This window comes from Gymnodraco acuticeps, unplaced genomic scaffold, assembly GCF_902827175.1.
Source record: "Gymnodraco acuticeps unplaced genomic scaffold, fGymAcu1.1, whole genome shotgun sequence".
Classification (NCBI taxonomy): domain Eukaryota; kingdom Metazoa; phylum Chordata; class Actinopteri; order Perciformes; family Bathydraconidae; genus Gymnodraco; species Gymnodraco acuticeps.
Genome location: NW_022991419.1, coordinates 117,072 through 132,170, shown reverse-complemented (window position 1 = coordinate 132,170; position 15,099 = coordinate 117,072). Strand labels below are relative to the sequence as shown.

At 41.6% G+C, this 15,099-nt stretch overlaps 1 protein-coding gene across 1 annotated transcript in view; it reads left to right on the top strand.

Moving 5' to 3' along the window:
- The first annotated feature begins 311 nt into the window (after positions 1–311).
- Positions 312–15,099, top strand: part of hpca (hippocalcin) — a 61,089-nt gene continuing 46,301 nt past the window's right edge. The window contains 1 exon segment of the mRNA XM_034195824.1: positions 312–788. The gene's annotated coding sequence lies outside the window, so the exon portion shown is untranslated.

Here is a 15,099-nt window from a genome sequence, read left to right as displayed (position 1 = left end):
GTCAAGGAAAAAAGACAATGACCAAGACTCCTATAATAAATAGATATTATGCTACTACAGATAATTTATTCAAAAAGCCTATAAGGATATCATATTCTCCACTGAGTCAATAAAGAACATTACTATAATCATGTTATATCATGTGCTCATCTTTGACCTATACAGTATGCATCATTAGGTACAGAAATATTGCGCAGTAAATTATAATATTACACACACAGGATGGTGCGCCATTATTCCACGATGTGACACACGCATCTATCTCTTGCTGAGAAGGAACAACAGCGAGGGGAGGGAAGTAGGAGGAGGGCTGTGCGCAACCTCGGTGCCAATAGGCGCAGCGCTGTCTAATTAAAACCCTACCACGTAATCCCAGCGAACCATCCCCCCGTTTAAATCCACCTCACTGGCGCTCACCACTTACACACACACACTGTCCTCCGCCGCAGCTATCCTGTCCCAACCCGGCCTCTGGAGGAGAGAAAAAAGCCGCCAGCACCAAAGCACCGCACCGCACCGCAGTCACTGCTGCCTCTCGCCTGCACGGTGACATGGTTTGCAGGGATCGGCTGCTGTAGCCAAGGGCCACTTAGTCACTGAGTGTGTGTGGATGTGTGTGCAGTAAAGAAGAAGCAGCAGCTGTACGGAGATCCAGCAGCACGACACATCAGGAACGAAGCGAGCCGAGCATCCGTGCATCTCTCCCCGGCTGTCCTGCACCCCGGCCCCGGCCCCGCTGCACCGGAGCAGGGACACGGTCCTCCCCAACTGAGACCCAGCATTATCGGGTAAGAACGAGAGTCTTCGTATATGTAGGAGTCGGAGAGGTTTGCCGAGCGTGCATTATTAATGTTTTCTGCAATGCTTTGGCAAATATGATGAATTCGGTGTCAGAGAAAGCGACGCAGACGCTTTTATTTACCCGGAGAAACGGTGTTTTTTCCGGCTGTGTGGGGACAATAACCCGATGAGTATTGTAGCATAGCACCGTGTGACCTGAACACATTCCTGTATACTCCCTGCAGTTAGTTGGATTAATTATAAGACTGATGTTTTGTGTGCATTCAATCTTGCTTTATTCCAGTTAGAATACAAAACGTCTTGTTGTTCAGCCAATAGGATGAGAGTCTGCCATTTTTTATGAATGATCTCTACTCGGGACAGGAGTGGAGGAAGGATGGTGCGCATGGTGGGGCTCTTGATTTCCTAGCTCTCCTCCATCTCCTCTGTCTTACTGCTATGAGGTGCATTTATCATCCAGAAACAGGCAGACAGGAACAAGAAAGAGATTGCATTTCATCCGTTTATTTCCTGCCTTATTTCTACCTTACTGATCATTGCCCTATAGGCTGTAATATTCCTGTTGAGAGTGTGTGATGAATTACTCTGACTGACACAGTTAATAACAACATTTTCTATAGCAACCAGAGATGTGATTATCTATATATATATATGTATATAAGTGTGCGTGTTTAAGTATACATTAGTCAATAAATTGATGTACTGAAAAACAATTGATTGAATTCAAATATGTCACAAAATGCTGAATACTATTGACATTTCTGGATTGATTTCCTATTAAAGTGGTTTGCAAAACAAGACATTTAAAGACATCACCTTAAATAATTCACCATTTCCACATTGTTTACACCAAACAATAATAAGCGTATCAAATGATAATGAAAAAAAACATCAACATTATAGAGCGATTCTCCAATCAGGCTGTTGAAATGGGCTTTTATCCGTTCATTAGTAAGTTCACAGAGATTTAAATTGGATATTTACCGTAAGAATAGTGAGATTATAACAATATTAGTCGAGCAACCCTCTGCATAGTATAGTTATTGTCTCAAGTGAGTCTCAGGAGGGGGAGTACACAGTAAATAACTCACTGACTGGTAATAGGTTGAAAGCAGCCTTACTTACCAAGCAGTGCGGTTATAATGGAGCTCCATCAAGCTCTGCATCTCATATATCAAGTAACCATGATTTACAATTGTATCCATATTGGAAATCTCTAGCTGATTGATCTTAATGCTGGGGACCAAATCAATAAAATAATAGTCAGAGACCCAGGGCATGCCAGCTTGAATACACATATGTGTCGTATATGACAGCTTCTTGAGATAACAAGTCTGTTCATGTAGTGCTTTACAACACCGATTTGAAACAGTTGTCTCTAGTATCCCTTCAGATTTAAATGATTCCTGTCCGACTTAGCTAAAAGTAAGCATAAAGTGAAGAAAGTCACCTGCATATATCTACAGAGGAATGTTCAAATGAGCCAGTTGAAGGGTCGAAAGGCACTGTGGTTACTCAGTAGTTGTAATTTAGGGCGGCTAATAGAGAAGAGAGTGATGAGAGGTCCTATAATGAGTCCGGCGGTGGGTGTGACCCCGGGTTAATGAGAATGCGGTGGAGGAGTGGTCCGAACAAATTGATTTGTGTCGGGATATGTGTGCTAAGGAAACGTGCTAAACTCAATTTACTCCAGATTGGGAGACGGGCCAAATCCCTGCTGCTGATGTTTAGGTTTGGTTTAGCCTGCAGTACTTTTCCAGTTGTTACATAAGAACATACATGTGTGCTGAGGTCCTGCTGTCTCGCCTGCACACACACTCATGATATATATATATATATATATATACAGATCAGACGAGGTTTTAACCCCAAGGTGTTACACACGGAGCATGATGCAGTGAAGGTGTGTTTCAATGGTGCAGGTTGGTTTCATCACCTCTCTTCAATGGATCTTTCATGTGTCTATAGTGTGTATTTCTCTTCCTGCAGGCTCTCACAGTAGCAGTAGTGTTGTGTCTCATATATAGATGACCTTGCTCTCGTGCAACGCTGCTAGAAATTCTTTGCAAGATGCCCCTGAACGCATGTATGCATGGAATTCATAAGCACGGCATCAAAGTCACTTTCAATTAAGGATTCAGTCTGGCCACGTGAGCACAGGTCAGTGGAGGATCATGGGATAGAAACACTGAGACCTCGGTGGTGCCTCCATGCCTGTGGTCGGATAAACTTGCCCCTGCTGTTTGTACATCTTCTGGCAGCGTGATGGATGTGGAAGGCCAGAAGAATGTTCTCTGTGGATAACTCTTGCAGGGTTTATGGGAACAAATAGATCATAATCATTAGAAGAAAAGCAAAGAGATGGACAGTTTAAAATGGCTGTGTGGTCTGGTGGTAAATCAGTAATGGGGAGGAAATAGCTTTTTGTCCTTTCTGAGACATATGTTACATTCTGCCTTTAGCACGGTGTTTTTAGCAATAAGCTAATACCACCTTCCCATTCAACTTTATCACCATCTGCTTTTAGGCATTCGACACAGGTTGAAGCACAGCTTACATCTCTTTGACATGCAACCTTCTTTTAGCCTTGCAAAATATGCAGTGGAAGTTGTACGGTGCTGTAATACTACTGCAAGTGTGACTTTGACACCAAATACTGTAATGTGTATCCCTTCTTCTACTAAGAGTACACTTTGGTTTGATTGTAAGACCCAGATTTGTCGTATTTTACATAATTACGACAAATAAAAACACAGAAAATCATTATTTGTTTATCCATTACTCACCCAGTATGACCTTGAAGTCTTGTTTTTTTCTCGCATGCCACCACGGTAAACAGAAACTTAAAAACCCTGCCCGTTTCGAACCAGTAAGAAAAGCAGGGACAAAAGCAGAAATACAACAAATACAAAATTGGAGCCAAAGCGGCTCAATATCTAGCAGACACTTACATTCAGGTCAGAATATATGGCTCATTGTAGGGATCTAATTAAAATCTCAGGGTCATTAACTATGGCGCAATCTTTCCCTCACCTTCACCAGGTTTACTTGGTTGCCTTAACTCATACAATATAAGGTAACAAATTACCATTTTTGTTGCCTCTGTTGTGAAGACGTATGTTTTAGGAGCAGATATAGGGCCTTTGCTAAATGCACTCAATTCACTATACCCTGTAGAAGGTTGTTTGGGTAAAAAACACTGGATCGTTCGTTCCCATAATGCATCTCAGTATAATCTTCCATCAGAGCCTCTCTGCATCCTAAATGTCCACCTCGTCCTCCTTGCTTTGTCACGCAATTTCTCAAGCCTGAGCCTAAAAATAATCCTGATGAAACCACTATGACGTCCGTGTTGTTGTTTCTTCTTCTCAGAGACACAGAGGACATTATACAACACAGGCTGAGTCTCATTCCTCATGACTAGTAAGGGAACTTAAGTCATGAAGCGAGGACACAGTTGCATATTTATCGTAGTCAAATGTGCTTGGTAAGGCTTCTCTCTGTGTTTTTATCGGATGTGGGCTGCATGGTTTGACACGAGGTCTGTGTTTCCCATGTTTCCTATAATCTGCCCTGATCCTGCAGGGAGGGGCGTCTCCTGGCCGTCACACATCCATCCCATAACGTCCCCAATAAGGTGTAGGCAGCAGCTGCTCTGGAAGTGGACGCTGAAACAAAGATATCCCAATCAATCCAGATGTGACGCCCCGTGTGACTTCACAGCTGGGGAGGAGTTGGTCCTTGTTAGAGCTTCCTGCCTGTGTGACTCAACCTGAAGGCATGTTTCCAGTATTAGAGGTTATATCTGGATCATAAATCATGGCTGCCCCTTATGCTTTGCAGCGGTCCTGCCTGACACATGGTGTTATTTTTTGGCAGCACCTGGAAGATTGGTGACATTTCATTTTGATTTGTTCCGTTCATGGTATGCACAACTTAATGTATAACAATTATTTACAAAACATGTCTCTATAAACAGACCGTACCCGAAAAGGAGCAGGGAGAAGAAAATAATCGTATATTACCTGCCCCTTTCTTTTCCTGCCCTGTCTGTCTTCATATTTTCTTATTCACAGCCAAAAACAATACTTAGTGCGCAACCTCGGTGCCGGCGCAGCGCTGTCTAATTAAAACCCTACCACGTAATCCCACTTGACAGTTAACGGAAAGAAACGAAACAACACCTGAACAAGGAACAACATCTGAGTCAATCGAATAATCGCGTCAATCACAAACGGTTTTTACGTTTTAAATATTAGTGTTTACTTGTATGGTATAATACTAATGTATGGTGTTGTGGTGAGGAAATGTCTGACAAGCTGTTGTTTACTTTATCGTCACATGATTTCTGTTAAGCTCCTCGTAAAGAGACACAAAACTTGAACCCGCTATGCAAGAACACTGGAGACTTAGGTGAAGTGTCAAAAAGACTGGATTTAATAAGTCCACAAAAACCCAGGCAGGGGACAAAGCAAACTCTGAACAGAGTGGGGAGAACGTGGAGCAGGGCTGAGACGGAGGTTGAGCTGGACGTGGCAGGCAGGATGGAATGGAATGTGGAGTTTCTGGAATAGGCAAAAAACACAACAGGATTAGCATACGAAAAAATCCAACAGGTAGAGTATACAAAAGCACTAGAAAATCTAGTCAGCCGGAACTGGAGTTTACCACTGTGAGTATACGAAGAACTGGCGAAGTCTTATGATCGAACCGGAGTTTTAAGCAGCAGTAGGTGAGTGGTGGTAATCAGTGATGATGAGAAACGGTAGCGGAGGTGAGTTGGCGGAAAACGGAAAGTAGGTCAACCACGCCCAGCCAGGAAGACAGACAAACAGAAAAAAGGAGGAGGAGATAACGCAATTCCTCACAATTTCTGAATTATTGGCATGAAGTCTGAACATTTTCCAACACTTAGCAAAGCATTGACAAAGCTTCTGTCACGGAGAGCAGCTGTGATCACCCTCTGTATAATGTGCGCTACTCATAAGCTATGGTACGGTTGGTAGTATTCTTGGTGTCTCTATCATACTGCGAGCACTCTGTGTTCGGTGGTGACCTCGTCCGCTATCTCCCACTCCTGTACAACTTCAAGAAACTAGAGCATGGTTCGGTAGAATGCCTTTTCATGGTTTTCAACACAAGTGCAGAACATTGGTCATGGATCAGGTGTGTCGTTACAGTGAGGGTTTGCTTACTGATGTCCAGTGGTCCACAGTCAGTGAAACACATGTACGAGTCCTCTGCTTTGTTTGCCGTTCAATTCATGGTAAAAATTCAGGCTGGAATTACAGGAGGACGTTTTAAAGTATTGCGAGTGTTACCTCATTAGCATTGACAGCCCTGACACATTCACATTATCAGTGTTATCGTTAGGATTGTCTATGTTGTACGTTTATTATCTTTTTTCGTCTATGACAACTATGGCACGTCTGTTTGTCCTTCGTTGAGGTCCGTGGCTCAGTGGCTTAGTGCGCTGAACTTTGAATCAGGGGATAGCAAGTTCGAGTCCCAATGCAGTCAGCATGTCGTTGTGTATGTAAGTCGTTTTGGATAAAAGCGTCTAACAAGTGACATGTAATGTGTCCTCCCTTCTTAACTCTGTTAATTGTGAGATTTATTTTGGAGTGTTTCCTTTTGCACTGTGAGGGTCATATGCTGTAGAAACTGTAAAGAGGCAAATGCGATATCGGGCTATATATAAAACATTTGATTTATGTAATTGAACCTGGAGGAAGGAGGTTGTTGCCACTGCTTTGTGAATGCTTTTAAATGAGTCAAAACAAATCAGTTAAGGAGCTTAAGCAACATGCTTGTTCAAATCCCTCTTTGTTGGGACATCTCGCTGAATCCAATCAAAACGCACTGGGTCAGAATAATTTGACACGGATGGTATGTCATTTAGTCTTCTAATACAAATCTAATAAAGCAGGGACAGAGAGGTGTGTGAAAAGATCAGAGGATTAAAGTTAAAATAAGTTTGGAGAGGATATTTTGAATATTTGACAGTAATGTTGCTAGTTTGCTTCGTGTTCTCTTGCCTGCTTTGACTCTCCTCTGACTATAAGGAGGCTGAAAGGGCAGCCAATTACTTGCAGGGCTCGCCATGTGTTTTAGCTAATGAAGTCAGAGGGGAGAACAGTGTGTGTGTGTGTGTGTGTGTGTGTGTGTGTGTGTGTGTGTGTGTGTGTGTGTGTGTGTGTGTGTGTGTGTGTGTGTGTGTGTGTGTGTGTGTGTGTGTGTGTGTGTGTGTGTGTGTGTGTGTGTGTGTGTGTGTGTGTGTGTGTGTGTGTGTGTGTGTGTGTGTGTGTGTTAGCATGGAAGGGCCAACAGCTCTCAGCTGATAAAGACACACTCCATTGATACCTTTGTTGAGATCATATCTCAGAGCAACCTTTTCCTCCACTGCCACATATCACTCCTCTCCAGACCAGAACATATTTCTCTCCCCCGTCTCACTCCTTGACTTCATTTCATTTCCAGCTTTTGCCTTTCATCTTCTCTCGGTACATTTTCCTCGTATCTATGTGTCCATTTCAAAGGGTTGAACTCTGACGGGGGTTTAATTAGTGTCTTCAGACCGAGAAGCATAACAGGAATATTTGTGTCTTCTTGTAGCTCCCCTCTGATTATCCTCAATGCCGCATTTAGATGCCTCGCATTAAGCCTTTCAAACCTAGCATTAATCATGGACGACATGCAGCAGGAGTACACTTTGTTTCTTGTCTTTTTTAATTCTTCCTGCTCAAAAACGGAACATTCGGTACTCCTGTTGTCTGACCTATTGCCATTGTAATATCATGGATGTCACAAGCTATTTCTTTCAATATTGGTGGTCACCCTGTTTGGCCAAACCAGCCTCGCAGACTCGAGTACATCTGACAGTTTCTCATTCAGTGTTGTAACTCTGGCATTAGCGTTGTTTAAACACCTGTGGTTTTAAAAGAAGGCTGTAGAATATATCCAGAAGAAGGTCAAAGCTGCACCAAATACAGCCTTAGACTCTTCCTTTTTCATTTGCCAGGGGAATTCCTGTAATAATTTCTCATCGTTGATTCTATCCGCCCTTTATTAAATGTTGACAATGCAACATCAGTCAGCATTAAAATGATGAAGTGACTGCAGAGCACCTAACGCTATTACTGGGGATTGTAATCACTGCTTATAGGTAATTCCCTTAGTCATGTTATTCAGTATGTTACCTATATGAGACATCTAACAGGACATTTTGCAAAGCTCCACTAGCCGATCTGGTCATAACGCTGAAGAAACAAAAAACTGTTTAAAACTGGGACATGTTTTGTTGCCTTTGATGTATAGAGAACAGAGTAGAAGTAGAGAAGATAAAGACAGGTCGGTATGACATGCCAACATGGTGGAAAGTAACCCAGTACATTCACTCAAGAACTATACTTAAGTACACATTTCAGGTACTTTACCATAGTATATTCATTTGATACTACTTTCTATTCTTCTACTGTCTCTACTACATTTTAGATTCAAATGTTTGTACATTTACTCCACTGCATTTATTTTACAGATTTATTTACTTGTTACTTTATAAATTCACCTTTTTAAAATATGTTTATTTGATATAGATCAAACCATCCAACATTATATTTAAATAACTAGACTCACGAGTTGGATAACAGTAAATGAAGTAAGGGATAATGCGAGGCGGTCATTATGGGGAAAAGAACACCCGACAGGCAGATCAGGAGCCCGACGCGAAGCGGAGGGATCTTGATCAGCATGATTACAAGGCCACATTCTCAACAAAGTAACGATATGACTCCCAATATTAATTGAAATGCTTTTATAGATTTAGAAAATGTTTTTATTGATTTAAAAAATAGTAGGCTATTATGTTTTTTAAACGACATGCATCCGCTAAGAAAAATAGTCCGTTGTTACTGTTTGAACTACGTAGCAACGGCAGCAATAGTGTTTTTGAGGAGCTTTTTGATTACAGATTTAAAAACATCGTTGCTTGCTTTAAAAGTAGCATAATTCATTATGTCAAAGCTTGGAAAGTATCTAGATATCCCTGCCCTAATGCCAAAGGAATTGACAACTGAATATGTTTTGCCGTTTGATGTGTATGTCCAACCCAGTCTCATAAAAAAACGTGTAATAACTACGTTGGTCCACAACGTATGACGTAGTATTTCTACAAAAACGCCTCTGAAATGATAAGATCCCTACGTTTTTTTCACCATTCATTCCAATGGCTGGCGTCTACAGTATGTCATGTGATCTTCACATTTCTCCCTGCAGAAAAAAAAAACATGGCCGAACTTCGTTATATTCTCGGTGTAAAATGCCTATTTTAAAGTTAGTTTGGCCATTAAAATGCGTTTTGATGTCATTTGATGCGAGAAATATGAGTTTTTATTTCAGATTATGTGTGCAGTGGATGTACATGATCTTTAGTTTGCTAGTTATTACGAAGATTACTTCAAGAAATTGTGTCGATACAACGTTTTCATTGTCACCAAGGTGGTTGCTAGGGATGCTGTTATCGATATTATTTCTGTTATGTTGTGTAACAGTTTAATGGTGTAATCTTTATTGCTATCCCCTTCCCCGTCAATGTATAGTGTTGGTCCACAGCGCAAACGTATTAGTTTAACAAAATCCGCATCTAAAATTGTGGCATAGATACGTTATTTTCCCCTGTGCAATTCCAGTCTCACATCTCACAGCACATCGTCATAAACAAATACCGGAAACAGACCGAAAACACTTTATTCCGAGTGTGCTTGCTTTTCTCTTTGGAGGTCATCACATAACGGCATTGTAATACACGGTTCGGCTGCATTAAATATTACATATCTGCCGTAGTTCTGTATTTATAGAGCCCTGCTGAGAAGACTTCTAGACAAACAGGAGAACTGCCGCCCACACTGAAAACGTGACGTGGATCATAAATATATCAGCCATTAAACAACATCTTACATTTATTTTCACACAATACGTCTCCTTGCAGTATCAACACTAATTCTGCTGACTTTTATATTTGATCCAATTGGTAGATAGGCTGTATTTACACCATAAAGGTGCACAGCTGATATAAAGGGACACCTAGTGGTTAAAGCATGTTATTGAATTTCATTATTTTTATTATTAGATATTAATAGGATCCCTATAAAGTATATTCATTACTCGTTATTCTCTACTAATAGTTAATTAAAGACTGTATATAATGACTATTTTGCACATTCCTTTCAATATTTCAAGATTTTCTAAGGTTTATTGACATATCATATACACAAACAGTGTAGTTATGCAATGAATGAAAAACTTTGTGTGTACCTCCAGCAATGTTAACTATGTTGAAGCACTTATTTAAACTGATATTATACTCTTATATAAGATGTATGTAGATAGCATAAGAAATGTGCAGAATACGACAGTTTAATGGTGGAGGTATACACACATATTGATCAGATGTCTTGTAATGCACTGTTGAGGAATCTGCGACCAAAGTTGTTCATCTCCGGCCTTGTCAGGTATTGAACAATCAATAAATATAGAACACAGAATTATTAAATATAAAACACAGAATTTGTGTGATTATACTAAATGATTTACAAATAAACACCACTGCATATTTACAACTGTTACACATGCTGATGTAACGCAAATGTTTCCAACTTGGGATCAATAAAGTATATCTTATCTTAAGATGATCGATGGCTACTGCCATATTTGCAAAATGTGCCTCTGAACCTTGACAAGTGCATGTTTCAGGCTCATCAATAAACAACAGGACGGGTCACAGACATAAGACCAGCTGTTAAATAAAGCTCTTCTGACCTTAGCTGGCATGTGGGTAATGCTGCCCATTATGGACACAAGCAATTTTCACCCATTTATTAATTATATGTTTTACATTTGAGTGTTTCCTATCCCCTAAACCTCCAGGGATGGACACAGTTTAATACTGGCCACTTCTTATTATGGGAAATACGAAAACGTCTTTTAAAACTACAACTCCCAGTAGAGGAGTGCCATAGAGCATGTTGCGAAGGTTGCGAAACACAATAGCCAGCATGTGTAGTTCTGGGGACGGGGTGGGGGGGTGGAAGTTCCTCCGGCCTAATGGGAATGGCTACTTCACGCAAACAACTGACGTACGCTTCAGTCTCTTGAGAAGGCATCACTGGCATCAGGGCCGCCTAATGCGGCGCTTCCGGCTTCACGCGGAACGGGTCTTCAACGGGGACAGGGTGGACCCGTTCAAATCCAGTTTTGGACAGTCTGCCGTGGTTCCAGTAGCGTGGCGTGGGAAAAAAATTAGGGGAAGCCAATAATACGTCCTTTCTTTTGGGTCGGGCGTGTGGTGGTCAATGTAATAACGTAACCAGATGAGTGATTACAGCACCCGGTATCATTTTACACACATTTGTATCATACAGATGCAGGACTTACACACGCCTGTTATCTAACCGACAGGTCCGCACGCACTCTCCAGCCCAAATTCTAATAAGCATTCATTCACAAACCAAATCAGGAGACCTTTAACGTGTTACGTCCGATTCGTTCCTTTTCCCCTCGCTGTACACAGCTCCAGTTTGGGCATCGGCATGTCATCAGATTGTATTTGTTGTTGCTGCTGTAGCGGAAGTTTAGTACAATTATTTTTAAGTAAATACTCCAAATCTCCACCCTCCATAATTGCACTTGCTTCAGTTGCTTGCTACTTTCTAACGGCGGTGAGAGTGGTGCAGTGACGCAATCTATCTTCTATCGATTCGATTTATGATTCGAAAATTATAAAAGTAGGGTAGATATGTGGATATTATCCGACTTAACAAAACATGCATTTATCTAACAGGTTCGTTTTCCACTGACCTTATTTCGAGCTATTTTCCAAAATCCTATGGAGAAATCCCTTTGCTTTTTTGTCGAGGGAAACCGAGCGCAGCTTACTTCCGGGTTTTAGGACGCGTCACTGCAACACTAAATTGATGCGATTTGATTGGATTGTGAGGGAAGCCAGCCGCCTCTGGCTTCCCTTGGCATGGCCCTGACCAATCACAGGTTGGCAGGGGCATCACGTGAGCCTCATCTGATTGGTCAATCTCTCCATTTTTTTCACCAAGGGCAGCCAGTTTCGGCTGGCCTCCTCTCGCAACAGAGAGTGCAATCTACTGTTTCACCATAACATCTAGAGGGGCGCTGTTTCATTCTTTGTAAAATACTCAATGAGAATGGGGGAGAGACGGGCCGGCAGCAACACACAACAAAGAATTTCCGAAACTAAACAAAGTGTGCTTATTTATTTATTAAAATTCTAACTACACTCCGAAAAAACAGGGGAAGCCTGGCATCCCTTGGCCTCCAGGAGAAAACGCCACTGCGTGGTTCCATCCCATTTCAAGTGCTGTTCGACGCTCGGCACACTCTCCAATCACAGAGCTTGAGGACTATCACGGGGTTTGTCAAGCGAAGCGGAGAGAATACTTACTTCCGGGTGTAATATTCTGTAAAGCAAATGAGCTGCTCCGACCCTCGGTCCTGACCATGGGAGCCTGCCTGTGCCTGCAGACCTCCACTCTCAGGACAGTTAAATAAATAAACACAAGGATAATTATGTGTTATTGTTGAGTAAATGGAGAATTGCACAGGGGAAAATAACGTATAACAGAAATAATATCGATAGCAGCATCCCTAGCAACCACCTTGGTGACAATGAAAACGTTGTATAGACACAATTTCCTGAAGTAATCTTCGTAATAACTAGCAAACTAAAGATCATGTACATCCACTGCACACATAATCTGAAATAAAAACTCATATTTCTCGCATCAAATGACATCAAAACGCATTTTAATGGCCAAACTAACTTTAAAATAGGCATTTTACACCGAGAATAAAACGAAGTTCGGCCATGTTTCTTTTTTCTGCAGGGAGAAATTTGAAGATCACATGACATACTGTAGACGCCAGCCATTGGAATGAATGGTGAAAAAAAACGGAGGGATCTTACAATTTCAGAGGCGTTTTTGTAGAAATACTACATCCTACATTGTGGACCAACGTAGTTATTACACGTTTTTTTGTGAGACTGGGTTGGTATGTCTGGACCGTTGCGTAAAAAGGAGGGTTTCTGCCCCGTTACTTCTCCGCTGTTTTCTTGTCCCAGTTCGAAACTGCCACGGCCAAAACTGTATACAGTTCAATTAAACTGACTTCTTTCTGCAGATGTGAACGTCCTTAACAACGGTCAATAAATCCTTGACAGCGCTCTGTCTGTTCTGGATTAACAACGTGTCACGTGTTCTGAATTGACCAATCAGAATCGAGTATTCATTGCTAAGACGTTTTTTGTTCCCGATTCTGAAATATCAAGATTTGCTGCTTTTACTTTACAATATTTTAAAATAGGATGGATGTATCAAGGATGGATTTAAATCCGGGGACGTTGCAGTTACATAGCATGAGCTGTAACCAAAACTGAGACGTTTTTACTTTCTGTAAAACAAGGTCATTCCCGTGCCAAACATGTAGCATCCTGCACAGCTTTCTATTAAAGATGAATAAGAAGAAAACCAGCCCTCAACAAAGAGAGGTCCAGAAGCTTGTGAAGACGGATGTATGACAACATAAACCTGACCTGAGAAATGGAAATAGGTAAAGCCTTGAATTCATGGGTGGATTGCAGGATAAAAGGAGGATGGAGGATGGAGGTAGGAACTGATGTGTCTGACATTGAGTCGGTAAAGGAGTTATACGCCGGACAGGGATTTTTAAGATTTGAAGCACCAGTTTTAATCATTAACTGTCTAGAGTCCAGACAGGGAAGAGCAGGGCTGACGGATGAAGCTGCTGTGTGTAAATCTCTCAGTCGTATCAAGGAGAGTACTCGGGGTAAACTCCTGACAACTCATCGTCATGTCATATATCTTCCATCTTCTCTGAACTGTAGAAGATCCCTGGACTTTGGAGGAAATGTACTATGGGTCCGGTATCTAAAGTCACATCTCTGGAGTCACTCAATGAGAACCTCGATTACTTTTAAGACATCTGGAAAAGAACAAAAACCAGATCGCTATTGACTGATGAATTGTCTTAAGCTCCTGCACATTGTACGTGATAGGCTAAGGGGGCGGGACATCTCTAAGCTGTTGACCAATCTCAACAGAGCCGGCCAGCTAACCAATCAGAGCAGACTGGGCTCTGGTTTCAGACAGAGGGTGAAAAGAGGTGCTGCAGCACAGGCAGTAAGAGAAAAATAAAGAGCTTTTTGAACATTAAAGCATGGAGACATGTCACAAAATACAGATATGAACCTGAAGATGAGTATAATAGGGCTCCTTTAAAATGTAAACAACATCCCAACTGAGGAAGCATTTCCTGGAACCATTGGGTGTAAGGATTTACCCACATTAGTCTCACAAAATCCTGTGGGAGATGTCCATTGGCTTAAGCATGAAACAGAACAATTAGTGACTTTAATGTGCTTCCATCAGGGAGGAGGTTTTGCCCCCTAGAGGTGGCACAAACAGATATGTGAGTTGTTGTAATCCATCAGCTGGCTCTTTTTTCAGTTTTGGTGACGAGTGGCGAGGACAACAGTAATGCAAGCGTACTTCTATGTATTATATATGTACTTGCTGTCTTGATCCATTTGTGTATTGACTTCAGTCTGCACACCAAAGCTTCCCTCTGGAGCAGAATATGTATTTTACGGAAGAATAACCACCAGCTGTGTGTCTCCACTTCAGCCAGGTTGTTATAAACGGAGTAGTTGTGTCTGCATTTCTATTTATATGAGTAGAGCAGTATTGCCACAGTGACAGGAGCCGAGGAAAATGTTCTGGGGGACAAATGATAACCTGGTTTCTTACCATGACAGCATCAATTAAGCTCGGCGTTTTTTCTACCTGCAGCTCTCTGGGCAGAAGCAGAGGGCCAATCAGAAATAAAAAAATCGATGTGGCGCCGGCTGGCTTGGATTAATTTACAAGCAGCTGTAATGACTGCAGACTCGTTGCTCCTGCTGCTCTGCAATCACAATGCAATCCCTTTTCTTCTGGAGCTGTGAGCAAAAGAGAAGTGTTATTCTGTATTCAATTATATGTGCTCTCAGGGAATGGCAGATACTTTCATTATGTGGACTGCTGTAAAGACAACTGAGATAACTTACATTTGAATCAGTAACTTGCACAAAATATTCAAATAAGCCTTTTTAATTGTCCGACATGTTTTCTTTGCTGCTTTTAATCTGATATGAATGATTAACGGGGGCCGGGGCTGTTCTGGCGCTACACAACAGGCTACATATTTTAGATG